Source organism: Anser anser (genome assembly GCF_964211835.1).
Source record: "Anser anser genome assembly, chromosome: 4".
NCBI lineage: Eukaryota > Metazoa > Chordata > Aves > Anseriformes > Anatidae > Anser > Anser anser.
The window spans coordinates 27,487,307-27,513,196 of record NC_139724.1 but is presented as its reverse complement, the minus strand read 5'-3'; the positions used below and the strand labels follow the sequence as shown (position 1 = coordinate 27,513,196).

At 39.9% G+C, this 25,890-nt stretch overlaps 1 protein-coding gene across 9 annotated transcripts in view; it reads left to right on the top strand.

Moving 5' to 3' along the window:
* The window catches only part of PALLD (palladin, cytoskeletal associated protein), a 201,738-nt gene that overhangs the window by 109,394 nt on the left and 66,454 nt on the right, over positions 1-25,890 (top strand). Inside the window, exon 1 of one of the 9 annotated variants that reach the window (XM_083833554.1) lies at positions 23,065-23,741. The exons of 7 other annotated variants lie outside the window; for them this stretch is intronic. The gene's annotated coding sequence lies outside the window, so the exon portion shown is untranslated. Of the gene's footprint in view, positions 1-23,064; positions 23,742-25,890 lie in introns of those variants that run through there. One more of the 9 variants, XM_083833555.1, reaches the window with a different exon arrangement.

The window sequence follows — 25,890 nt, the reverse complement described above, 5'->3', positions numbered from 1 at the left end:
TCTTTGAAAACCAATGCTATTGGTCATCTGCTAATTTCTCAGCTAGGTTGCTTATAGTGCCTAGTCTGAGAACTCTGTAATGAAGAACAAAATACCAATGCAGGTAACTTTAGCTTATATCCTTCTTTCAAATAGTAATCATGTCAGACAAAAATATTTCTGAAAACAATAAATTTATTATCCACAATTTCCATATTGAGGAAAATGTCATACTGTATGCTCTTTCAAGAGTATATTGAGGATCTAGGAGTATGCCTTCCTTTCTCTACATGAAAAATATATTAAGCAGCTACCAGTTGCTACACTGCCAGCAACTGGCAGTTGTACTGTTTTTACTGTTATATTCAAGACTTACTTTCCCATTAATCTGACATAGCCTATACATTCCAAATGAAGCTGGTGCCAGTCTTGTTTTATTGTGAATGTTTGCACATATCTTCAAAGCATAAAGATTTGAAGTAAGGCTGCTTGTTTTCTGTTGATATTAAAATATATTGGCAGGGGTTTGAAAGTCATGGGAAGGATCTGAACAGTCTGTACCAGCCTCTTTTCAGTGAAAGCAATCGTTCACTTTCACCCACTATATATCAGATTATAAAAGCTGGTAGAAGTTTTTAATGAGGAACAATGCTGAACTACTAATTGGTGGAATCAGGTAACTAGGGAATAACACACTGCTTAAAAACCCTGCATTTTGATTTAATAACACTTTACAGACCATAATGTGCAAGTTTCTGTTACACAGAAATTGTAGATTTTTTATTACAAATGGCATTTGTCACCATAACATGCCATGCTGTTTTCCCTCTCTGTGCTTTGGCTGTTCATTTTCAGGGCCACAGCAGAGTTTCAGTACCATAACCTGTGCAGCATTTGATTTATTTTCATGTACTTCCCTTTCAGTTTTTCCCCAGACTTGTTCTCTCTACTCAGGATCAAGAAATGTCTCAGGCTGAGAAATATGAATCTGAGTTCCAGAGGAGTCCAAAGATGAGTTTTTGTTTCAAGCTTATCTTAGTCATATGTAATAATGATTAAAATCTCATTCAGTTCTTCATTGTTTGAAAAAAAGAAAAAAAAACCCTAACATTTGAATTCATGTGGTTTAACTAGGAGGTGGGAGGAGAGGAGAGCTTCAGCTTACCTCAGACAGACAACAACTGAAAGTTAAGAGTCGATGCTCCCAAAGGAAGTGTCTAAACAAGACAAGTGTTTGACAGTGTCCTGCAGAATATCAAGACTGACATCACACTGATCTGTGTTCTGGACTGAGTATAAAGTAATATCCCTGAAATTTATGTGTGGTCAGTATTACACTCATGAACTGGCTCAGCATCATAGTTCAGACTCAGTATATCCCAAAGTGTTCTTTGCCAAGTGGTTGGAAAGGCTTGGCAAAATTCTTGAAAGCCTTTTAAGATAGCTTCCCTTCCTCCCCTCTTGCAGTGAGACAAAACCTGTCTCATGGAAACTCAGCCAAACAGGCTGCCTCCTGGATCTCTCAGTGCAGTGACATGAAGCTGGAATAAGCGTGCTTTAGATTGATGGCAATTGCACACATGAGCTTATTTGTATGGCTGAGTGACATTTTTTGAGTTGAGATGAGTATATAGAAATACACAATAATATACAAGTATATCAAATACAATAGGATGCATTAATTCAGTTGTATATTCAGTAAAGTCAGATTATAACCACAAGAGACTTGATAGCGAGTCTCTTCAGACAGATCTTCCTGATGCCTTAAGCAACTGACGTTCCCAAACCTTGCAGTGGGACTGCAGAGTGCGAGCTGGTGGTGTGGGTGGGTAGGATGGCAAGCTTGGATGTTAAGAGGTTTCTCTCTACCAGTATAGTTAGCAATGCACTCCCAAAGTGAAGGTCACTGCCAATGAGGAAAGTTTGTTCAAGTAGGTGGGGTAGTGCAAATGACTGCTGCCTGCAGCAGCAGAAATGCAGAAACCAGACTATTTTGCCAAGTAGGAATCTGGTTCTCCTCCTTGGACTCCTAGCTGGAGGATTAAAGAGGGAATAGGGCCATTGTGCTGCCCGTTTTTCTAAAATCTCACTGATTGTTTTTTTATAAAAACAATCCAAAAATGTAGTTTGATAATATTATGGCCCTTTTTTCAGTATTCATACAAAGGGAAAAATTGAAAGGTACTGCTTATTGTTGTGGAAGAATGGCAGTCATCCATGTTAATTCACGTGAGAAGCAGATTATAGAAAAGGGTATTGCTTCAATTCATATCTGTCTTCAAAGGTTTATATCTGTGCTTTTGTAATCTTGACATGCTCTGTTGTCTTCACGTGTTCTTCTGAATTCTCACCAACATCAACATTCATGTAAACATCTGAAAAAGATTACACACCTCTCTGGTTTTGATTTGTGAATCCAATATAGGATTAGTAACCTCTAATGTTTATTAAGTAAACTATTCTATACCGTTTGCAGTGGGACTACAAGATCTAATGGAGCATGTGTGCTCTTGCTGTCAGAAGGGCTTTTTGTAACTTTGCAAGGTAGAAACAGAGGGAACATGCATCAATACAGACAAAAAATAAATAAAAATGAGAGAAGCATTCCCTGATTGAGAAATGAGGTGGCTCTCTGGAGCTGCATTCTGTCTGAGTAAAATACCTGTGACCTGCCACTCAGTCAATTTGCTGTCCATTGAGTTTCAGACCTTCCTCTAAAGAACATTTTGGGTATTCTTGCTATGCGTTGTTTGTCTAGTCTTTCTAAGTATGAAATTATCTGATTCTTGACTCTTCACCTGCAGTCTCAGGTACCATACATACCCTAAGGAGTTAGACAGTAGTACCTTCATTCACTGCCTCATGCCAGACCAAGGGCCACATTTCACACTAAAAAGCGTAGGCTTTCCTGACCCCCATCTTACCACCTCTTTCCCTGTGAAGGCACTAGCAATCATGCAGCCACTTGGGCAGCTGAATTAGAAAGCTGGTATGGCTGAAAAATGTAAAAAAAAAACAAAAAAAAAACCACTTTTTCAACCAGATCATTACCCTTTTTTTTTTTCTTTACCCAGATTTAGACTAGCTTTTAAACAGTGAAACTGTGTTCTTAGTGTGGAAGATGTTTTCAGTACACCTTTACTAAAAATCTTTTGAATGTTACTTTTGGTGCAGAGTATTTTAGAAAAGGGATGGTTGAAATATAAGCCTTGGCAAGATGCGACTGACTGTCCCGTGCAGTGATACACGAGGGAACTTTCTTGTAAGAATGGCTTACTAACAGTACTTCATGGTAACATTTATTGTGTTGGTTCTGACATGACTCCCTGCAGGATAAAATCCCGACATTGATGAATGTCTTGAAAGCTTTCCTGGTATCCTTTAAAGTTTTCACAGTACAAGAAGTTGAGAATTTAATGAAAATATATATTGGGAGAAAAGCAATGGGAAAAGAACCAGCTTAGAATCTCCTGTTCTGTGTTGGGCAATTGTTTTATTGATCTTCATTAGCAAGTCCATTTGGACTTTCTATGCTAACTTCATTGAACTGACCAGAAACACTACACCAGAATTTCAGAGCTGCACCGTCTGTTTTCTGTAGTATGGCTATGTCTAACTTCACTTCTTCTGTTTTTTTTGTGTGGTTTTTTTTTTTTTGTAAAGCACTTTCATACTTGGAGAATATTTTCCGAAGTTATACCATCAGTATAGATCCACAGAATTCTTTCCTTGCATTTCCAGCTGCTCTATAATAAATTCCATCTGCATTTTATCTATATTTGTATTGATTTTTCGGCTAGTCCAGCTTATGTCTGTCCTCTGCCTTACTGACCCTAAAGTCAACCAAAGTTACGGGCGGACAGCCAATTTCAGATGGCATTTGGTTAGTTTACTCCCTTTTAAAGTAGTTTAGGAAATGTAACTCAAATATTTCGGTTATTTGACAAGCCTGTTTAACTTTTACAATTTTACCCCCTTTACTCTGAATTTCCTCCTCACTAAAGCCTGTTTAACTTTTCCAATTTCAGCCCATTTATTCTGAATTTCCTCCTCCTTCCTTAATGCTTTCCAGTTTTAGAGAAAGGGATTTGAATTGTACCTCGACTTCAGCTTTTCCATTGTACTTTTCTTTTTAAACTTCTGTGTTTTTTTTTCCCAGCTATGGATTTCTTTTTCCTGATCCTACGTTTATACAGATTTTTGCTTTGTGCTACTGTGCATTTGTTTTCTGAGGCATAATTATATAATCCTGGCATGCAGCCTAAACTCATAATTACTTTAAAGGGAATTTGGGTGTGCAAGGAATGCAAGATAAGGCATTTGGAAAATGGTCCAGTGGAGTAGCTTCCCCCCCTTGCACATCTTAAACAGTTTTCATGACTCCTGGAAACTTATTTCACTTCTCAGCTAATATGTGTTCCATTAGCGTTTTTTGGCTTGAAGCCACTTGATTCCTTCAGGCTTTGTTAAGTGTGGGTTGCTTTTTCGGTGTTGTATTTTTGTTTTTCTTTTCCCAGTTTTCTGCCTGAAATGATTCAGCTTTGATTTAGTGGCTATTGTTTGTGATGTGGGGTTTTGGTGTTTAAAAAATGCTCCCAGATCAGTGAGTAGAATTGCAGTTATTTGTTTCAAAAGTCCAAAGTCCTTTATTTATATGCCATTTTATTACAGAACGTATGGGATACTGACCAAGCACTATTTGATTAAAGGAGGATAAGAAAGTACACTTTGTGAGCAGATTTATCAGACTTATTTTATTTTTTTGAGAACCACATTCCAAAAAATGTATCAAAGCATACTGCCACTCATACTATTGTGCTGTTGATATCATTTAAAGCATGTTTTTCTCACAGCTTACTGGGGAATTAAAAAATAAAAAAAATACCTGCATTACCTTTTCATGTATATGTGGGGCTATTTCCTCACCTCGCTGTGTATTGTGTTCTTTGGAATGTGCACATAAGTAACGAAGCCATGCAGTATTTGTTAAAAGAACAAGGCAGAAAATAATGATGCAAATAAATCAAACGCACAGATTTTTGAAGGTGCTAAGAGTAAGTGAGCTAGTATAACTACCTAGCTGACTGGATCCAAAAAACAATTGCATATCTTTCCCTAAGGTGGGCTGAGGGGGACAAAAGCCTTAAAGTGTAAGACAGTGTTCAAGGAAAAGAAAGTAACCTGTGACAGTAACAAGATTCTGACTTCCAGGTATGTCAGAGGATAAGGCCAGCAACAAGCTGAGGTTGTGAGTAGCAAATAGTGCAGAGGTAGGTGGCCATGCTAGACTTTTCTCCTTTTTGCATGGAAAAGGTGAGACGCGCTTTGGTGGTGTTTGTTTTCTGGTTTTGGAATTGTTTAAACATGTTTCTTGATTTAGAGAGCAATGCTCTTAAGTACTATGACATAAAACACACTTCGATGTGAAGAAACAAATGTGAGTTATGACCAGCTTCTGAATTAGTCACAGATGACACCTGTAGTAGTCTGAGCAGCAGAGTAAGAAGTATCAAAGTGTGGAATTTCCCTCTCCAGCTCTATTGCCCCTCAAAGAGTTAAAGGCCCGAGAAGTTGCTCCCCTTGGGATATGCCTCCTGGGATCCTGAGATTGGTACAGACTCCTGAGATGGGTACAGATAGTCAAGCGGCCATGGCAGAGACATCCTTTAATAGAAATTTGGTCATGTTTGTGCATAGTTTAGCGTAAATTGATTCCAGTTGTCCCATTTTTAAAGACACTGAAATACTGCTTAAAACTGGTTCTGCAGAAATTAACTGGGGGAATTCAGCCTCATGCGTCATCAAACTCTGAGCTGTGGTATGTCTGGATTGCTGTTTGGTTATGTTACAGCAGCATAGTCCTCACTAATAAAGATTACGTGTACTCAGTGAAGATCTAAAATATGCTTCTTGCATTATTTTAATAAAATTCCTAATTATTATTATATCCCTTTGTGTATACCATTGTTGATGACGTTTAACCAAACAAAATATATTTCCCAAGTTACTTACATGACTGATACCATTTTTATCTGTAGAACTTTCTCAGGTGACCTTTTCCATCTAGTTTTGTAATTATTGTGCATTCACCTTCCCCTCACACATAGATGAAATCCTTAACATGGCTTTGTTGCTGCTTGAAACAATAGAAGCCTCTACTGGCAAACCCGAATATTGGGTCTTTCTCCCCAGTGCACCCTGGGCTTGAAACATGAGCTCTCTCTTTCTATTCTTCTTCCCAGCAGCAGTTCCATATGGCTAGGCAAGGGCTGCTGAAATAAAACCTGCTGCCACCATGATTTTTCTTTGGATCTTCCATCATGCCCATCTTTAGGGGTATCAGAGACTTGGCAGAGCAACCACACATCAGCTGGGAACTGTGCAGCTAGAACAGTACTGGGGGCCTATAATGAAGTGACTGAGCCATCTGTAAAGTATTTGTCCAGCTACCTATAAATGAATATGGCTAAACCTTTTCCACCATTGTTACTTACGGAACTGCATTGTGCAGAGGGTGGTTATTTTATAGCCATTGGGTGACTGAAGTGACTTGAGTTGTTTTATTTTTAAAGTATGAAACATTTGCAAAATATTTCTAAAAATATTTCAAGAATTTACGGGACTTGCAGTAAATATAGTGAGAGGGGTCTTATGTTAAAAAAGAAATATCTCATTACAGCTATAGAAAACTTAGTGGGAATGCCTTTTGTTTTTATATGTCTGTAAATATTCAGTGAGAGATACTTACAGTTAAGTATGCTACCTTGAACAGTTAATGATAATGAGACTGCTTTATTTAGAATTTTCCACATAAGGAAGATTGATTTAATTTAGAGACAGTGGTGTTTTCCTGGGCCCACACACTCACAGATAGTGGTCTTGACAGTATACCTATCATGTGATAAAGTATTTTCTTTAAGTGCAAGTGCTGGTTTCAGTATGTTAAACAATTTATTTTTACAAAGTCTTCTAACATAAACATCCTATAGCAAAATCCTGTAAACATCCTACAGTAAAATCCTAAATATAAAACAATTTCAACTAACACAGTGGGTTATCTCATGGAGAATTAGATTCCACCGCCCCCCTCCCCCCCATCTTTTCCTCCTAATAAGCTGTCCTCCTAAGAAAGCATAGATTTTACAGAATAGCAGTGTAAAGCTGTAAAAGGAGCACAGTAGTCCTTTCAGAACAGACTCTCCATAAACTGAACAGGCCTAGCAGCAAAATAAACAGTGTTCCATTATGCAGGATACCTATAGGGAGTTCTCATTATGCCAAACACAGCAAAAGATTTACTTTGGGTTTGGCAAAGAAGTAATCCAAGAATATGTTTGGCAAGGAGTATATTGGGGGACTGTCTTATTCATCCTCACCTTCACTCCCTACCCCCTCCACCCTCCTTAATGAATTCCTAGGGTTCTTTTTTTCCCCTAAAATAAAAAAAGATTCTACAACTTCTTGAAGTTTAAGGCAACCACAATAAAATTTTGTAAGTCAGTATATGTTTGTGTATTTTAATCATAAGGTCTGTGTTTTAACAAAAGGTGTTATGTTTCTCCAAATACAAACCATACATGTTAGACAGTACTGTAGCAAAAGCCATGCTGCAAGTATATTATGTTTTTAGTTTAATCAAAATAATAGAATTTTGAGGGAAAATACACAATTGTCAGTCATTCCTTACTGGCACCCACACTATTGCTGGGGGGAAAAAAAAAAAAAAGGAGGCCAGACTTGTTCTTAAAAGTCCGTTTTAGTGAGTATCGGTTTACTGATAGCAATCTTTTTTCCAGCCAGAAACATATACACATATTGTTGTTATGATATGGAAAAATCTTCATTTGCTATGGGTTTGGGGGCTATTTGAGGAGGTGGAATGGGGAGGCATTGTTTTGTTCTGTGTTTTTTCCCCCTTTTGATCATACTATATGTAGTAAGTGACTCTGAAGTGCTTTTAAAATAACTGCTCTGGATGAGTGCATTTGTTGGGCTAGAAGGTAAACTCATTTTAAGAAATTTAAGACTTTCCAGTTATCTTTCCTAATTGGAATAGACAACACAGTGCTGATATCAGTAGAATTAGTGAATATGCCAAATGATCAGTCACCAACATATTTAGCAAAACAAAGAATTAAACCTGCCTAAGAACCACTGTCTGCTGCTGTTGTCATGACGCGTGCTTGGAGAAGTCCATGAAACTTTTGGCATCCCATAGATTGCTGCTGAGACACCAGCCTGCAGCACTGTTCCCTTAGCGTATTCTCTCAAAGGTACTTTCACCGTTAAAAGTTCTGGTTAAGATGCAGCATCCCTGACCATGACGGACCATTCCTCAACCAACGCTTCACTTAACAGTCCCTGTGATGCTTCTGTAATACAAAGGGTGTGTGGTGTTGTGTTTTGTCAAGAGAGGCCTTCTGGTGGCCTAGGTGAAACCATAAAAGGGAAAGCAGCAAAGGTTGATAACACCTACATATCACCAGTTAGTAGATGTTATCTGTCGACTCTACCCACATACTTTAAGTCTGCTATTTTTTAAAGCCTAGCTACAAATTCAGTTAGAACCTTAAAAACTAATACAACTATGTGAAACAAAATGCTGTTCATAAAAATTTGTATAAAATAGTGGGAAAAAAGTGATTTTGGAGGATTTCCATGGTCCTCTTCAACCATCAAAATTGCATACTTTTTAAGTTGCTGTACCTAATGAAAATCTATACTGTTACATAGAATTTCAGTGCTTTTAAGAAAGTCTATATATCTACCACTTCATTGACTCTTCAGAATATTTTATCACTGACCACTCCGTGATAGACATTCAAATTCATTTTTAAAGAGACTTCCAATTTTGTTTTTACTTAATCTTCATTTTTAATGATCAGAAAGCCTTTTTTAAGAGAAAAATAATTAACTGGAGGATACTTCAGAATCTTCTGGCTTTCTGTGGTATTCCTGTCCTACAACAGAAGTGTGGACATCTTATTGCATGTTTGAAGTGAGCTAAAAGCGAAAAACACTGTTGTCATTAACAGAATTTCATAGGGAGAGGGAGAATGTTTTACACAGAATTCAAGATGAAACAGTAGAAGTTTTGCTGTAAGGTATGTGTTTTGTTGTTTTCTTTTTCACCTGTCCCTGTCCAGGTAATATGGCATTTTCTGGAAATTAGATAGCCAGCCAAAATGTAGGGATAGCTGTGAAGTGATTTAGAGTAAGAAGTCATATATATTTTGCAAATCAAGTTTTGATGCATTCTTAATCTTATATTATACTTCAGAGATTTTCAGAAAAAAATAGTCCCAATAATCCTGCTTGAATGAAACATACATCATTTTAATATTCAGGCTTACTGCAGTATAATCAAATTTGTCTTAACAGTACTTTCTTTCTCTCTGGAAATGCACTTTTATGGTTCCTTATTCCTTTATAGTTTATTTTCATCTCAGCTGAATAGCTGATATATACAAAACTTGATGGTTCCCAAAAATACTGGTAAGAAGCCAAAACGAGATGTTTGGTTCAAACTCTCTCAAAGGATTTTTGTGGAAGTTTAGCTTGTAAGAATGGATGAAAATTGAAGTTAATACAAATTTGGACAAGTTTATTCATCATTTTTATCCATACATGTAATTAATTAAAAAAAATACATGAAATTTGTAAAGTCAAGTACGTGAGGTTAATTTATAATCTCCTATGATTCCCTTTAATCTCTACTCTCACCTTCACAAAGAATCTCATCCAGTTGCCCTGTCACCCTGTGAGCAAATGTTGGGAACACAAGCAAGCCGAACACTTTGCTTTCAGTTCTCATGCCTTGTATCTGTGATTCAGAAAGTTTTCTGTGAAAATCCTGCTAAACCAGCCCAGAGGTCTGTCACAGTCCATTCTCTGTGTATGAGCCATGGATTTCTGACCTACTGATAAAAATCTGGCTGATAAATTCTAATATCATACTGAGCATGTGTAAAGCTGAATTTTTGGTGGGAAGGGGTTTTTTTGGGTTTATTTTTAAACAAAAGAGCCCATGAACTGGCCAAATATAGGCATAATTCAGTGCAGAGAAAAAGAGACATTTCTGGCACTAGCAAAATCCTCTGCCAAATAAATTCATTCTCTAGAGAAGTGTTCACATGCTGGAACATCCTTAAGATGTAAGAAGTACGTTTTCTTTTTATTAATTTCAACTTCAAAATTTTAATTTCAAAGGCACCTAAAACTTCTTTGTAGAAAACGTTTGAAAAATACGTTATTCTGGCCAGATGATTGGCATGGAAAGGAAGCATAAATAGAAGATTTTGCAAAGCTGTAAGCAGGTCGTTGCAGTTTCTTTTAGCAATGTGCTGTGGACATCTTTAATGAAAGATGATGCTACATTTTGAAGCAGCATATTGCTACTCATCAACAAAGTGTCTAAATGCTATAAGTGTTTTTTCCTGTAACGATGGAAAATGTCCTCATGGTTTTCACACCAACACTTTTGGCATAGGAGAGGGTTGTGCTGGCTGTTTCTTGGGCCTCCCATATGGAGAGAGGACTTGCTGAGGAAAGAAGTTGTAGTCAGTAAACAAAGTACCATACAATGGTGAACGAGTTCTCTGAAAAGCATTTTGATGCAGTATACAGTGCTGCAATGGTTCATGATCTGCTAAGTAAGGAGAAGCGCCAGTAAACATCTTTTCTGTATATTTTAGAACAATTGCATTCCTTTTTCTAAGCCAAATCATAGCCATCACCATTATATAAATGTACGTCTTTCTTGAGAAGTCTGGTTCTCTTCCCTCATTTCCTGTAGCATGTTAGCTGCAGATTATTTCAGACTGTTTTCTTTTAAGCTCCCAGAAAATGTAAATAGAGCGTAAAAATCTTGTCTACAAGTCTTCACACTAAGTCATTCTGAACTCCCACTAGGAGTACATTAACTATAAGATCAGCTATTGCAAATTAGTGTTGAAGTCCTTTTGTCCTTTTATTTATATATATATATATATATACTGTACTGGAATATCTAAGGAGAAGAAACTTGGTTTCTAAAGGACAAAATTAACGTGCTTTGTCAGTCCTGGACTTTGTGATGGAAGTCTTTTTTCGTATACATTACAGTGGAGTTTGCTTGCTCAAATGTTCTATTCTTATTCTGAGCACCCAGTAAGTACGACTCTTACAAAAGAAGATCACACTTGTACAGTGGACTGAGAGAGCTAGCATTAAAATGATTTTGCATCACATAGTTAATTTTATTACAGCACTGTCTGATCCATGGATCTTTTGTTTCACTCAACAGACTGAGATAAATACTGTGAGTGCTATGGAATAACATTGTCAAGCTTTCCTTTATAGCCAGCTTCAGTTTGTCATTTCTTAACTTCATCCTGCCACTCCTCACTTTAATCTGTGCTTATTTATGGTTTACCACTTACAAGTATCACTAGTTCGCACTTGAAAAAGTTGTGTAGTATATTATTTCTCTCTGGAAAGCGGTTGTCTACTTGCAGTTAACAGCAATTTCTGCTACCATGCAGTGCATTTCCTCCATTTCAATAATAATATATTGGAAGATGTTTTCCAGATCTCAGTACAATTCAACGGGGCATGTCAACTATGCGTATGGAGAATAGTGCTTCCTATTCCCATGAATGTGTGCCCAACTCTCTATTACATGAGCATTGTCCTTGGCTGCTGCTGTAATGTAAGTCAAATGTATGACTTTTTACCGCTCATAACTGCATTATATTTCAGAGTAGCTTTTATCCAGGTTTCCCCCAGGATATGTTTTAGTACTTCTGCAATGAAGGCTCTGGCAATAGTATTTTGATACGAAAGCACATGGTTTTCATTCAGATGCCTAATGTTAATGTTGCTCACATGGATTTGGAATCAGAAAAGCATGTTTTAAGATTAAATGAGAATTCACTTCAAGCAATAAATTGATCTGTGGTACTGAAATACTATTGACCGAAGTCTTGATATTAAAGAAATGTTTTTTGGTTTCAGTAAAAAATTATATTTCTTTTAGAGTCCCATTTACATATTTAGATGACAAAACTCTGTGATACTTGAAAAAATACATGCATTTTTTAAAATGTTATGGTTATGGCATCATGAAAAGCTTTTCTACATAGTCACGTGTAAATATTTAATGCTATGCTATGAGTTCAGGCATGTAGTGCATGATGCAGACTTTTTTTTTTTTTACTATCAAGTGTTTTGCTTATGGTGAAAATGTTGAGATAGAAATGTTTTGTCCCCATCTTTCCTGTGATTCCATGAAAACATTTTAATGATCAGCTAAACTGCATAGATTAATCTTAAAATGGGAAATGCTTTTCTTGGTCTGTGTTTACATGGCTGCCTATGGATACCTATACGCTTATATCTATCTTTACATGAAAGTCCTTGGAGAAGTTTGCGGAAAGGAATAGTTAGCAAGCAGTCCTTGATTATGTTGTCTTGGTTTCAATGTGAACATGTGTTTCTTTCCTGAGTATCCAAAAAACTCCAGAAAAGGAAAAATGTGTTAAGACTACAGACTATACATAGGCCAACAATTTGGGAAGATACTTTTTAGCTAACACACTGAAGGTGGTGAATATAGCCCCAGTTTTAAAAAGTGTTCAGGGACTTCCAGGGGACTCTTGACTGATGAGCCGAGTATCGGAAACAGTAGAAAATATAGAAATAATAGTATGATCTAAAATAAAGAAATTAAAATGTGACATTTGGGGGAAATCAAAACAGAGGTAACACCTCTGGGTGTTTAGGCTGGGAGATGAGTGGCTGGAAAGCTGCCTGGCCGAGAAGGACCTGGGAGTATTGGTTGATAGTCGGCTGAATATGAGCCAGCAGTGTGCCCAGGTGGCCAAGAATGCCAACAGCATCCTGGCCTGTATAAGAAGCAGTCTGGCCAGCAGGTCTAGGGAAGTGATTGTGCCCCTGTACTCGGCTCTGGTGAGGCCGCACCTGGAGTACTGTGTTCAGTTTTGGGCCCCTCGCTACAAGAAGGACATGGAGGTGCTCGAGTGAGTCCAGAGAAGGGCGACCAAGCTGGTGAGGGGTCTGGAGAACAAGTCTTACGAGGAGCGGCTGAGGGAGCTGGGCTTGTTCAGCCTGGAGAAGAGGAGGCTCAGGGGCGACCTCATCGCTCTCTACAGTTACCTTAAAGGAGGCTGTAGAGAGGTGGGGGTTGGTCTGTTCTCCCACGTGCCTGGTGACAGGACGAGGGGGAATGGGCGGAAGTTGCGACAGGGGAGTTTTAGGTTGGATGTTAGGAAGTACTTCTTTACTGAAAGGGTTATTAAGCATTGGAACGGGCTGCCCAGGGAGGTGGTGGAGTCACCATCCCTGGAGGTCTTTAAAAGACGTTTAGATGTAGAGCTTAGCAATATGGTTTAGTGGAGTACTTAGTGTTAGGTCGGAGGTTGGACTCGATGATCTTGAGGTCTCTTCCAACCTAGAAATCTGTGATACTGTGATACCTCACAATCTCTCAAACTGTATGAAGGAATCAACAAGAACCATGTGGATAAGTGAAATCTAGTTGATACAGTCCACTGGATTTCCAAAGACTTTCAACCCATTCCATTTTGAAAGGCTTCTGAAGAATCTAAGCTGCCAAGGGATGAAAGCTTGACAAAATACATCTTGTTGCACAAATAAAAATAAGTGTTTGAAAGAAAGAAACCAAAAACAGAAGTAACCTGTCAATTCTCAAAAGAGCAGTAAGTATCCAGTTGAATTTCACATAGAACTGTGCTGAATCTGGTACCGCTCATCATGTGTTCCTCTATACATCCTGAATATAGCAAGATGTTTAATCTGAGAAATGTGATTATATGTTGATTATGCTTTATAATATTACTATTTTTTTTAATATTTATGTTACAATTCCCTTCTTAATTTTTTTCAGGGTTGAATACTAACAGAGGAAGTCAGTTTTACTGATAAAACAGTGATTTTTTTATTTATTGTTTCTACAATTCCTTTAATAACATTAAAGAGTATTGTAGCCCATGTGTTCAGCGTTCCTAGTAGCAGGTTGAACCAGTTGTTGCTGGTACTCTGCATTTGATTGAAGGCTGAGCTCCAGTACCTAGCATCTTCATATTCAGATGATAAAACTATTTAGGCCCAGCAAGTTAACGATGTGATCTTTTCTGGCATGTATCTATTCCACTGTTCCTACAGAGTCTTCAGTTTTTTAACTACATAGAACTGCCATAGCATTTATGTCAGGCTGGCCTGTCAGAGCACACCCTGGCCGAGGTGCAGGTGGGCCAGCGATGCAGTTCACTTTTCCGAGGGCAGCATTCCAAGCCCTCAGGGAAGCTGTTGCCACATCTCAGTCTAGCTGCACCTGGTGATTTACTGCGTGCAGTGGAGTAGTTTACAAGAGTGGGTTCACTGAGGGGAGAAGGAAAGATTAGGTTGTGTGCACAAACTGGCAGCTACCAGGATGAGAAGATGGCATGGGGAACACATGCGCTCTACTGGCTGGAACATTGTCACTGAGGCAAATGGTAGTAATCTAACTACACGGAGTAGAGAGAGAAAACCTGTACCTTGAAACCTGTTTGATGAGATGTAGAGGGGGATGGAGAGGGGTCTGGAGAGGGGTCACTGAAAGTAGCTTGAGTAACTTCCAGACAGCTGGGAGATCATCCTTTTCATCTTCAAGAGCAGAGGCCTAAGTTTTTGTATGCATTTACTGAAGTTCCTATATAGCTTTCTGGAGGGCATCACAAGTTCCTCATTCAGCAGAGACATAATTTTGGTATTTGCGCAAGTGAAATGTATCATGAGCAAAAGAACAAACATAGAACAGCACCTCAGAGGTCAGAGGATGCGTCGTTCTGCCCTGACCATATCCATTCTGGTGCCATTTGTTCCATTCAGAAGAACTTTTGTCAGATGACAGGGAGTGGACAATAAATTGTTTGCAGAATCAGCAGCGAGTTATTTGTCAGCAGCCCGAACACCTGCTAGAAATGATGGAGTTGGTCGGAAATAAACTAGTGCTACTGTAGCCTTCAGGAACGGAGGGGATGAGCTCTAGGAGGCATTCCATTTTGTTTTGTTGTTTGACAATCGTATGTCCTTATGACTTTTGCTTAACTTATTATTTTTTTTAATTATTTTTGTTTTAATGCTATCATTTTTGTCATTTATGAATGTTTAAATTCATCTAGAAACAGATAACTTGAAACTAGGAGATTTTGCTGGATAGAAGTTCTGCTAAGTTGTTCCTCTTCTTTGTAGGCTATATGTTTCTTATTTTGCTTTAGGGTGGGTTTTTATTGTTGTTTTTGAGCTGAATTTTAGCATGGTAGCTTATGTATGTAATGTAAATATGATATGGTCAATATATTTCTTATTCTGCTATTCTTATTAAGCTGCTTCCTTAAATTTTTCTAGTTTGAGAGTTTCTCACAAGCAAACAAGCTTGTCTAGGCCTCTATTTAGGGCAAGAATGCAATATAAAAATACCAGAGTTGGTTTTCTGTGAAGCGGAAAACATAACTAGCTCAATGTGTTGGGTGCAGCTGAAGGAGTGTTACAGGACAGTGGTTATAATTGTACCTTTGTACTCTCCCTAATTATTTTTTCAGGCACTTGTGCCCAGGAGCAGTCACTATTGCCCCGTACATCAGTGACTTAACGCAGTGCTCTCTTTGATCCTGTCTGCTCCTTGTTTTCTGCTTCACCCAAACGTCCACAGGAGCCTGCAATAATGCAAGAATGGTTGGCATTGCTTAAGGACATCTTTTCACATCTTAATACTGAGGAATCTCACTGAGAAGTATGGGCATGCTTCCAGACTCTCAGATAGAATTAGGAAGTCAGAAATTTAGCTGCTACTTCTTTAATTTGTTGCAAAATACTGTTTCTTGTCATGCTGCCTGAGAGAGGGCTCACAAGACTTTTACTAATTTTGAATCATTACTTGTGGAGGGTACTCCTTTTAAGGAGTCACAGCTCAATGATTTCCTTAGGCAGAAATATGTCTGCATATTCATTTTATTTCAGTTGTCACTGTAGACATATTCAGTAAAAATTCTCCTGAAACGTTATCATTTTCAGATTTCCATTTAAAGAAAGTAATCACTTCATGGAGGACTCCTTGGTATTTATTTCTTTAAAAAAGACTATCACAGAAATGTCCACAATATCCCGCTTTAACAAGATTAAATCTAGATGATGTGAATAAAACATACAGTGAATAGTACGGCATTTTTTTAAGTGTATGATTCTGTGATTCCTTGCTTGCAGTTGGCCTTGTGTGCACATGGACAGTGGGACTGTAAATTCTTTCTGGTGAATTACCTAATGTGCTACTAGGTATCAAGCAGTGGAAATGTAGTAAGTTTACACCTACTTCCAGCAAATAAGCTGTTCTTTATAATACAGCTAAAAAGAGCTTAGGTGTATTCCGAGAGGAGATCTAGTCTTGTTTGCTTTCTTCAGGTGGTGCAACAAAAAAAGAAAGAAAAGCAGGCAGCATTGTTCAGGGATTCCTCCCTCTCTGCAGAAAGCAGCAGCGAATGACGTGCTGGAGCCTGTCCTGGGAAACAGGGAGAAGCACGACGACTTTTCGCGTTCCCAGCTCCGACACGGCAGACGGGTGCCTTCGCTGGCCTCCGTCTCGCCGCCGGGGGCTGGGGCAGCTCCCGGAGCACCCCGGGGGTCGCTGAGAGCCGGGCGGCCGGAGCGGGGGGCCCGCGGGCGGCGGGGCAGACCAGGGGTCGGCCCTTAGGGCCCGTCCCGGCGGGGCAGCGGCGCCTTACATGGGCATGGCGACGGCCGCCGGGGCCCGGGCGGGGAGGAGGCTGGAGCCGGGCCGCGGCCCAGCCGGGGGAGGCGCGGCCCGGGGGGCTGAGGCGGACAAAGAGCGGTCCCCGCCGCCAAATATGGCAGTGGGAGCCGGAGGGTTTCACAATAGGAGCGGGAGGGAGGCGGGATGGGAGCTGTGGGAGCCGCTCCGGATCCAAGGGGTAAGCGCGGGGGAGCGAGGCTCGAGGGCTCGCCCCTGGCCTCCTGTCATCCCGTGCCAGCAAAGCTGAGGAGCTCGGGCTGTGTCTGTCATGTGTGCTCGTGTTTCCGAAAGCCCTTTATCGATTTTTGTTTATGGAGGAGGGGTCTTTGGCAACCCCGTCGTGCAGTAGCCTGAAGATAAATGAGTCCTCTGCTGGAGTTAGGAAAAAAAAAAAAACCTTGTGGTGAGCTTTTGTCTAGTACAGTGTTGAACGCTTGCAAATTCATCTGGAAAGGTACCTATCCATCCCTGAGACACTGACAGGTCTTCGTAGTTGAGATCAGTAGTAAGAAAGAGAAAAGAGAGAAAATGAGAACACACACACACACACACACACACACACACAAACAATCTTGACAGTTCTGACAGAAAATACTTTCATAGCAAAATGACCTGATGGAAAATGTTCTGGAATGTCAGAAATGCAAGCAGGCTACCATTTTGTACGTACGTATGGAATCCACACCCTGTGATCCTAATCCCCCATGTCTTTTTCTTTTTTTTTTTTTTTTTTTTTTCCCTACTTATATGGGATGAATTTAAAAGGTCTTATTCCCAGAAGGAGAAAAGACAGAACGCCGTTTCACTTCAGACTTACTCAGGGCAGGAAGAATGAACACAACAGAAACATTCAGTAGATGAAGGTGCAGCTGTGATCTCGGCTGGCTGTGTGAAAGCTACAACGGAGAAAACTAAATAGCTGTGGGCACAGACCTGAGCTGTACTGTTTAGTGTGCTGGCCTGCTTTGCTCTGTTTTCAAAATGTTTGCAGTAGAATGTCTCTTAAATTCACAACCTCTTCAGCAAACAATTAATAGCACTATGAGCATGACACCCTGGTGAAAGGAAGTAAGTTATGCTTTGATCTTGAAATTGTGACTAGATCAGCTCCTAAACTGCTACTGAAAAGTGTTTTAAATATTGTGGGTGAAGCCTGACTCGGAAGAAACAGCTTTTTTATCTTTCCTGACAGGCCTCCCAATTACAGCAGCTGTAAGTTACTGCAGTGTGACTAATGGAAAGATATAACACTCAATATTACCATATTTAAAGTATTAAAGTATTATTAAAGTATTAATATTAAAGAGTATTAAAGTAGTATTAGTAGGAGTATTAGTAGTTAGTAGGAGTAGTTAGTAGGAGTATTAGTAGTATTAGTAGGAGTATTAAAAAAGAGAATGTGGTGCTGAGGTCTGAGTTGGGAACTGGGAATTAGACGTCCGGCTGACATTCAGGTCTCTTTAAGCACCTGTGACCTTCTATAAGCTTGTATGTCTCCTAATGATCTTACTGTCTGAAGTGTAGGCAGACTAGTCAGAGATCCACAGTGATGCTTGCAAATATGACGTTAATATCCCAGCTGAAGCGTGTTATGCCAAATTTACTAAGAACTAAAGAAGAAATCATAAAGGCAATACTAAAGAAACCACAGAGGGTAAGCCTGAGGCAAGGTTATTTAGATTTTGATCACAATATGCTGATTGAAACAGAAGAATATATTACAATTTTCTTCATGAATTAAAAATAGAGAATCTGAAAAGCGTAGTAGAGTGAGGGAGGATGAAAGTACAAGCAAAAGCTGCAAGACTTGGGATCAAACACCGAGCAGAATCAGCTGCACAGCTTGGGAGAGAAAAGAAACTGGACAGAACCTTACCAAGTGGTTCTCCTTTGCAGGGTTAGTGAAGCTGGCAGCTTAACACAGATCCAGATCCTTGTGAGTTTGAGGAGTGAGTTGTTTTCCAGCTTATATTTTTTATCTTTACAGTAGCTATTTCCAGAGTTCATCAGTGTGCTCTATCCATAGTTGTGCAGGCCAGGAAACTCTTCAGGATTACTCACAGTCAGAGAAGACTGAAAACTGGGGTACCTCAAGTGTCTTGGTACCTTAAGGAAGCCACTGGGATGCTTGGCTTCTCTATGCACATGTTCAGCCATCACTGCTCTGGTTCCTTGCTAGCTAGTGCCTGTATAGTAGACCCAGCATTTTCTTCATGCTGTCATAGGGGTTGCACAGTAAGTCTAATCAATATCATCTAAACAATTCTTTGCCCTGAAGGCCTTCGCTGATTTAGTCCAAAAGATGAAGTAATCAGTATTAAAACAAAGAAGCCTTATGCATGAGTCACTTCATCACCATGTATATATGCATGTGTGTATGTTTATGTCCATCAGAGTGATAACTGCCTTCTTGTGAAAAGTGTCTCAGCAATAGAAATGTTTAATTTTTGTTTTCCTCTAGGTATATTTAGAAGTTGAGGAAAAGGCCCTCTCTTCATTCTATTTTTGGTTGAATCATGTTTTATTAGATCCAAGACTTTGCAGTATTACTTACTTTCGAAAGTAGGCTCTGGCTATAGTCTCCTCTCTGTAAAACAAAACTTTGATGGCTTGTATCTGCAGAATTGAAAGTGATGGAAAATGTTTGCTGAGGTAATTTTTCTTGTAACATACAGTTATACTTTGTTTTCCAGCACTGCTGAGAAAAACAAAAGCTCCAAACAACTTGGTGTTTCTAGTTCAGGCACTGCAAATTTCAGCAACAGGAAATAGCACCAAGCAAAGCACTTTGGTTACCACCTCAGTGTCTGCCAATGCCAGAAGGGTTAGCAAGTCCAGGATGTTTGTAATGTAGGATTCAGGAGACTTTTGAAATAGTGCTAAATAGTTTGGACTAGTACATGTTGGTCAATTGCCATTTCAGAGGTATAGTTAGTTCTTTTTGTATTTAGGAAAGCATAACTTTGCATATTCTGGTCTTCTAAAGACATCACAAAATCTTATGCATTCAGGAAAAAAAAAAAGTGTCTTGTTCATGTTTTAGTAGTCCCCATGCAAAGCTTTTAAATGTTGTCAAGGAAAGTATGGGAGGAGATGTAATTTTATTGGGAAGTTTTGTGGTTTGTTATTGTTTGGTTGTTTTTTAATAAAAGATTGAAAATTCACAATAGTTGGCACGTCAGGGCTTATTTTGCATGGCTAGTGCAAATGGGATGCAGTTCCTTTATGTAAGAAAAACAAGGAGATTGCTGAATTGGCTATATAAATCACTGAAATCAGTCAGCTGCGTATGAATCAGTTGAATGCTTGTAAACTCTTCCAGTCCCCTCTTCTAGTCCTTCTGAGTTTGTTACTTGCCATTTCCATCTGAGCTTAACAACATTTGAACTGTAATATGATGCAAAACTCTACTGTGGCTAGTTGAATATTACTTGGGTTGATTTACAGGCATGTCTATATTCTTGAATTAACTTCCACTTTTTAAGACTGAAAGAATCTTGTGCCATGCATCTCCCCCATGTAGAAAATGCCATTTGAATCTCAGTCATAATTTCTTCCTACACCTCAGAATTGTTGAGTTATATTTTGTTTTCTTTTTGAAAACATCCTGGTTTGATTTAAAGAATTTGAGATCTGTTCTTAACTGGCCTGATTAGAAAGTGTACTCTCCAATGTAGCTTTTAACACATCTTTATCAAACAGCTAAGATGTTAAAATTTTGCATGTCATAATGAAGAAAGAACTAGTAGACATATAGAAAAAACAACAACAAAAAAAAAAACAAATAGAATTATGTAATTATTTGTAGTGTAGTGTCCTGGAAACTAGCTGTTGTGAATGACAGTGTATATACACGGTTTAAAAATGTACTTCTTTCACTGAAGATAAAGGGCAAGCAAAAAGATTGCATTTATATACTATGTATTATTCTGTAGTATTCTTCTCTTGAGAAGTCCATTGAAATGTTTTATCTTCATTTGTTTTCTCTCAGATTGCTGGATGTAATTACTTTGTGTAAGGCTTTTTTTTTTCTGAAGTCATCCTTTCTAGTTTTCATGCTTTAAGCAACACTATTTTCATTTGGTTTAAAAGGGGGTATAAAAACTGTCTCCCCGCTTAATGTTTTTCTCAACCCATTTCAAAAAGAAAAATAAGTTCAGCAAAAAGAAAAAGTGATTTAACTCAGAATGAGCTTGAGTTTCCCATGCAGAAAACACTATATCTACATGAAAAATAGTTGTTTAAATAACTTGGCTTTCCTGCAGAACAAACTTCAGTAGTACTTAATATAGATCATTACACAGTAAGTACTCAACTAGCAATGTTATAATTTCATGTGAAATTGAGTCAGTTATATCAATCTGTTTTTTCATGGAATTGTGTAAACTGACATCTTTATTTTGTGAGGATTCTCAAGGTCTGAATCAATGTTGGGGGGAAAAAAAAAAGACTCCTGTTCAGTCAGTTTGGGGTTTACCTGTTTTCCCTGTTTTGCTAATGGCATTTACCATTACCTCCATTTGTTCATAGAAATTAATTATCGTTTCTTTTGATTTTGTTGCATTTTTTCAAAAATTGTTTGTTTTAATGTTTCATTTAAATATCAGGACTTCATTTGAGTTGTATGCAATCACCTTTTATGTGTAAATTAATTCCCTCATTTTAGTTTGCAAGACATTCTCTACAGATATTTGGAAACTTGAACTAGAAGCAAATGTTCATGGAAGTGGAATGATAGGCAAAGTTGTTTACAAGAAGGAATCACAGATCATATTAAGTTTTAAGTTAAGCATATGTTTTTGTTTCCTTTCTCTTTGGATCTGTATCTCCCATTGTGCCTCATACTTGGTTCCCAGAAAGTTGAGCTTCATTCCTACTTTCCATGCCCAGTTATGCTTGTGGAGTCACAGCAGAGCAAGTGTCTCAAGCTAAGCTGATGTGCACAAGCTGTCTTTTTGCTTTCATCTTCCAGCCCCATGAAGTGAACATGAGCATATATGCATAGACATAGAATTCTTTTCCCAAATTCTTGCAACAGATGTGCAAAATATGTGCAACGTAAGAGCTGTGACAGAAGAAACAATATTGGAGAGCTCAGTTATTTTAATATTAACTCAGTTATAAGCAAATACAAAGGAGAAGGGGCAGTAAAGAGATATGAAGTCCAGTTACTCTTTTTCTATGCTATGCTTTTCCTACTGTATGTCAGTCAGTGTTTTGTTATGCGTGTTAGATTATCTACAGCCATGATTGTGTTCTGCTTGTTAGATTCTGTGTTCTGCTTGTTAGATAAAATGTTATCCATAGCCAGTATACTTATCCAAAATCTTATAGAGACCTGACTACTGATGAGTGATACTCTTTTTACCTTTATACTATCTTAAAACTATGTGTATGAGTTACCATGCTTCTTCCCCTAGTCCTGTACCAGAACTAGAAACAAAGTAATAGCTCAGCGCCGGTTTTGTCACTGCCAGGATCTGGCCTGTCACCTTCTGCTCTAGCAGCTGCAAGATGCTTTATTCGCCCTCCCCTTTTCCTAGTTGGCAGCATTCCTCTGCTGCATGCTGGAGTGGTCAAGTGAGGTGGAGTGAGTTGTGAGCCCTACAGAGGGCTGGGTAATGAAAAGGGGTAAAGGGGCTTGAGTAAGCCAGAGCAGTTTCATTGCCACCTTCTTCCTTTTCACTGTGGAGTGAAATGTGTTAGGTGCCAGTCTTGCTCATCTTGTGGGTTTGTTCCAGCTGGAGAACAATAGTTATGATGATGCTCTTGTAAATCCAACAGGTTCCAGGCATCCAGAGCTGGACTATAATACACACTGTTTGGAAAGTGGAGCTGAGAAAAGAGGAGCACCCTTTCTTTCAACTGCCCTAAAATCTTTTAAGCATTGTCCAAGGTGTTTAATACATTTCTGTTTGTACACTTTTTTGCTGTCCACATTGGGGAAATTTCAGGTGATACCACCAATCACCACTGTGGATTAAGAGTGGATTTGAGGATAGAAGTGTTTTAGGTGTATCTTTGAGCTTGTCTGTCTTGCTTCAAGTATATCTTCAAGTAGATCTTGTTGATGATTTGTTGTGTTCTTTGCTTCCTTATAAAACTGATGTTGCCATGTGATCTGTAAGAAAGCACTGGATCCCGCCCAAGTGGATTCTAATGGGAAGGGTGTGAACCAGCAAGAGAAATCTATTCTTTGGTCTTCAGATGCTTGTGGGGGGGGAGAACACACCAAGGTATCTGGCTCCAAAAGATGTGTTTAGTGGAGCATGCAGTAGTAATCATGTGTTTAAAGTCTGTGTTTGGCACTCAGGGTGGATTTGTGTAATTAGACTGCAAAGTGGCATGCTTTTGTAGCACATAGTGAATGTTTTCTGAGCTCTGATGCTGCTCCCTGACTGGCAAGGAGGCACAGGGGGCTGTTTGCAAAGTAGGTGTCTGAGGGTGATACGGATTTTCTGAGGAAAAAAAGTTTTGAATTCAGTTTAACCTGAAAGCCCCGGGCCTTGACGAGGGGTGGTGCGAGCGTTACTGTACCAGAGCAGCAAGCACTGAAAAGCTTTAAGGCCGGTCCGAGCCATAGCTTCCCCAGCTGCCCATCGGGCCGTGCCGACACCCCCTTCCCTCACGGCGCCACAGGAACCGCGGGGGCTTCCCCTGGGCCCAGAAGCCGAAGCCCTGAGGCGAGCCCCGGGCATTTCGGGGGGCAGCAAGCCGAAAAGCCCCGAGTGTCGGCCTGCCGCAGGGGCAGGGCTGGGGCTGCCGCCGGCGGCCGGGTCCCGCCTCCCGCCCCAGGACTCTTAACGTGAAGCGGCCGCCACGGAGGCCCGGGCCGAGGCTCCGGTCGCCGCCGGGCCCGCCCTATTTAGCGCTCCTACCTGCGCGCTGCCCGCCGAGCCCAGCCGCGCCGGGCCGGGCCGGGCCATGCCAGGCGAGCCCCGGGCGCCCCGAGGTAAGGACGGGAGGGGATGGGACGGGCGGGAGGCATCGACGCGGTTCCCCGGAGCCGCCGAGCCGGGCTTTGTGTGGCGGCGCTGGGCGCCCCGGAGCCATCCCGGGCGCTCGGGTGCCAGCCCCTCACGGAGCCGCGGCTGCTCCCCGGCGGGAGACCCGCAGGGACCCGAGGAGCCACCGGCAGCAGACCCGATGCTTCCCCGAGCCTGCCGCGGCTCCTCGGTTTTGGTTTAGCCGAAATCAAAGAAAACTCTGAGGGGGTTTCCTGCGGAGTTCACGAGGAAAGACATATTTGGTGACCAGCTAGCAGCTAGCTTTTTTGGCAAATGTTTATAACTGAGCGTTGAGAGGAATTCGGCGTTACCTAGTAACTTAGTGGCTTATAACAGTAACTGCCTAGGAGATTATTTTCTTTTTCTTTTCCAAGTCCGTAGCAGACATTTGTTTAAATTTTAGTAGCGAAGACCGAAGAGGAAAAAAAAAAAAAAGCGAAAGTTTCCTGGCAGCAGGCACATAATTAGAAAGAAGGCTGGGACAAGTAAGACTGGCCTTCCTTATAATGATGTGTTTACAGAAACTTGGAAAGCAGAGATATGCGTTGGCTATCAAGGAGAAACCAACGTCTGCTGCTGGAACATTTGGATCAGCCTTATATGAAGGAATATGGCACTGCAGAGCATACAGCTAAAAATAGGAGCGGACACATCCTATGTTTCATTAGGCTTTGAGGTCAAGAAACCATTTTTCCACAATATTCTGTGGCTGTATTGAACTGAAACCACAGTTCTTGGGATCAAACTGTAGATTTGTGAAATTAACTCCGCAGGATGCGTTATTTATTATATGGAAAATTTTGTGTCCACTCACAAGTCTGTGTGCACCAAAATCCACTGGAGTGCTGGGGTAAGGAAAGTTTTGGTGATGTTCTTAAGGAAGCTGAACAGTGTCCAGGCATCCTGTGATTCACAGTGCATACCAGACATACAAGGATTAAGATATATAACTGATAACGAGAGCATGGAAAAAACATATACAAAGTGAAGTGGCTCTCAGCCCTTGTTCGCTGATTGTATCTAAACTGCTTCACTATGAAAAAGGGGCAAATACTTGTAAGGACAGAATTCGAAGAGAGACTCTGTTACATCCTATCTTTGGATGGGGAACAAAACCTGGAAGAACTGTCTGTGAAATAATATTCTGGTACTAATTTTCCTGGCCAGACGGAGAAACCCTTTGGGAAAAGGTGTGGGCAATGAGTCTGAATAAAAGAAACTGTAAAGATGGGGTAGGGTGTGTACAGATGTTCCTAAAAATTCTGAAACTCTTAAAAATATGCAGGTAGGATTTTGTTGGAAGTAGAAGTGTCTCGTGGATAAAAAACATTTCTCTCATCTTTGAGATAGAAGAAAGCATACATCACATAGTCAAAATTTGCCAAGAGTCACCATATACTGCAATCTGCCATAAAAGATTTCCTAAAATCAGGATGATGGATGTGCGGTAATGGTTTCTTGGCAGTATGTATGCCAAGAAGTTGTTTCTTTTTCCCCCTCAGTGAAAAACTGTTCTGCAAGTTTAAAGCATGTTTTAAGTAACAATAAGTAGCCTGACTAGTCAAGATACCATTATAAAGCACTGCGGTAAATGTATGTTTTTGTGTTCCTCTACTTAATGAAGTTCTAGGAAATTCTCTAGGATATCTTCAAACTGTTTTTTGTTTCTCTTTCTTTGTAAGAGTCAGACAGTTACATATGTCCCGGTCAAGCTCATCTTGCTGGTCACTCATGCGCCTGTTACTGTGGGCTGATTAATTTTGACTAGCCCAGGACTATGGCTTTCTCTTTGCAGAGACTGTGATGATTGGAACACACAAATATTTGCAAAATGTTATTCTAAAGCAATTACTGTCTAGGCAGCATAGGACAGATCTACAGTTCTAGGCAAAAGAAAAGCAGCTCAGTATTCTCTGCTCTGCACTGAAGAATGTATTGAGCTTGCGTGATGGCTGTGTAGGGCAGGATAAACCAACCTCTCCACAAATAGGAGCAGGGTTGCAGCTTTGTGATCCGCTTTGTGGTCGGAATGACTAAAGCAGCCGTTTCTAAGAGCTATGTTAGCTATGTTAGAACAGCATGCCTCCATTTCTG